The sequence below is a fragment of the Belonocnema kinseyi genome, chromosome 3 (assembly GCF_010883055.1).
Source record: "Belonocnema kinseyi isolate 2016_QV_RU_SX_M_011 chromosome 3, B_treatae_v1, whole genome shotgun sequence".
Lineage (NCBI taxonomy): Eukaryota > Metazoa > Arthropoda > Insecta > Hymenoptera > Cynipidae > Belonocnema > Belonocnema kinseyi.
This window is the reverse complement of record NC_046659.1, coordinates 25,485,511-25,488,391: the sequence shown is the minus strand read 5'-3', so window position 1 is coordinate 25,488,391 and position 2,881 is coordinate 25,485,511.

Sequence of the window (2,881 nt, the reverse complement as noted above, 5' to 3'; positions counted from 1 at the left end):
TAATTTTTCGAACTTTAAAATTTGGATATCACAAGACGTTTGGACAATACTTTTTCGCGGTTTCGAGCGCTCGTCCCCTTATTGTATCCGATCCCTCAATTAATGTAACTCAAAAACAAAATATTAAAAAAAAGTATTTTGCGATGTTATTTGACTATACTATGCTATACTATGCTATTGCTATTGTTAATAACAATAACTATAGCGATGTATTGCCACACTTTCTTGATGCTTTATAACCACTTAGGAAACTGAAACATGATTTAGCAGAAAAAATAAGCTCTTCCGATGGTAATCGCAACAAAATTGTATTGGTTCATAATATTCTTATTAACAATAAAAATATTGAAGATATATATTTTTTTGCAGCTATTGATTATAATTTAGAATTGAATTAAAAAGTTGGGTGGTGAGAAAAACATCTTCGAAAAAAATTAAATAAAACAATTTGTTTATTAGAATATTTATAATGGTGGTAATTGTTTATTAATCTTTATTTTCCATTCTCAATACTACTCCTGCGAGATATTCAGGTATGTTTAATCAAGAAAACGTTTTTGGTTGTGGATGAGCACGTATGAAAGTAATTGTTTATACTAATTTTTTATAACGATTAACCCAAATCTTAAACATAATATTCATGTTCCTGAAATATATCTGCAATAATTCTGATAGATAGCGACTTATCTTAAGTCTTTTCTTCGGAGAAAAATAATAATATTCATAAAATGTCCAATTTTGAAGTTCTATTTGTTAAAATAACAAATTTAACCGAATGAAATTAAAAGATTGGGCTTGATGATGTTTTGAACGGTGTCGTGATTATCTTATGTTAAATAGTGCAGTCACTAATCACCCTGGCTACGAAAAAATGTGTCAAAGAAATGTATTCATCCAAAAAAGAGTTTCAAATTTATTATAATAATTTTTGGATAGGATGCGTAGTTTTTATTTTAATCGCGAAAAAAACATTACCAGAAAAAAATTCTTTCTTTGAAAAACGACGCAGGATACGAAAAAAGGTAAATCGACAAAAATTCTGCATTGAAAAAGATCTACAGTTAGCAATGCCCTTTTCACATGACCTGCAGTTTTTGTTTTAATCGTAAAAAATAAAATTAAGAAAAAAAAAATAAAATTTTGGACAAACCAATGAAGCCATGAAAACAATTAATAGACAAGAGTTTCGTACCCAAAAAAGAGCTACAAATTTGGTTAGGAATAATTTTTTTTATAGGACGCGTAGTTTTTCTTTTAGTCTTAAAAATAACATTAAACATATAAAAAATTAAAATTTGGAAAAACCACACAAGAGACGAGAAAAAATTAAATGATAGAAATTATTCAACAAAAAAAGAGTTGACCCGAACGGGTCAACTCGAGCCTAGTCTAGAAATAAATCTAACCTAGCCTAATCTAACCTAACCTAACCTCATGAAACACAATTAAACTAATTGTGTTGTCCCGTTGTGTTTGCGGTACCGTTTCATTCAGCTTGATCTAACCTAACCGATTACGCTGGCAACCCTGTTCTTGCGTACTTTCATATTTTGACATTGATGGCAGTAAATGTCTGGAGTTTAATAACCGCTTGTTGCTAGCATTATTCGCCTCTGTCGGTAACCAGGGCACCTCCAGGTGGTGGCAGTGGGCAACGGATCCACATTGGCTGAGTCCCTGGATAAAGGGCGTTCATGCCGTCATGGCAGACATAGGTCAAAAGTATATTACGATGCAGGGAAAAACCCCAGTATCGGCGTCTGGTCAGGGGGGAAAGCGGGCTCTCCGACGTCCTCATCATGCAACCGTAGCTTTTCATCAATGGATCACTTGGTTGGTGTAGAGTCTCATGCTACAAGGAAAAAAACCGCGAGCATTTCTCAATCGCATGTCTGCAAGAATAGCTCCGATTCATTCTGTTACATTCTGGCTGATTTTTGCTGGATGTTGAAAAGGGGGACGAATTTAGGTCTTTCACGTAAGCGTAACCCTTTGAATCGTTCCTTCGAAGAAAAAGGACACGTTATAGCAGGCAGAAAATAGACTAAAGTAAGTCTATAAATCAATTTAATTACGATAAAAACCAATATAGAGTGTAAATACGATAGTATAAATATATCTCTTAAGTTTAAGAAAAGCAGAGAGAAAAAATTTTTGAATAAAACTCTTATTCATTTGCATGTTCAAGTTACAGTTCTGCATTTTAATTGATACAAACATTGTCAGGTTAATTGAAATGGGGTCAATTCTGCTTGTAGTTCTAAGTTTCTTCAAATGAGTAATGTGCGTCTAAATTTTTAACCACCTCTAGTACAATGAAATGAATTTTATTGTGTTACAACGGGAACACTTAAGTTTAGTTGCGTTGCGTTAAGGAAAATTTCGTTAGGTTCTGTTAAGTTAGATTCATTTCTAGGTTAAGATCGAGTTAACCTATGAAACATAGCAAACATTTAAGACTGAGGAACGTACGCTTACATAGCTACACGTGTGGTTGAATTTCATTCGGTTATGTTAGGTCAGGTTTTGTTAGGTTAGGATAGATTAAACCTCTATGTAGGTTAACCCGAAGCTAAATGAAACGGTACCGCAAACACAACGGGACAACACAATGAGTTTAATTTTGTTACGTGAAGTTAAGTTAGGTTAGATTAGGTCAGGTTTTTTAGGATAGGATAGGTTTGACCTCTTTGCAGGTTAAGCCCAAGCTGATTCAAACGGTACTGCAAACACAACGGAACAACACAATCAGTTTAATTGTGTTTCGTGAGGTTAGGTAAGGTTAGGTTAGGCTAGGTTAAATTTATTTCTAGGTTAGGCTCGAGTTGACCCATTCGATGTAGCACACATTTGCTACTGGGAAAATATGCTTCCAGAGCTT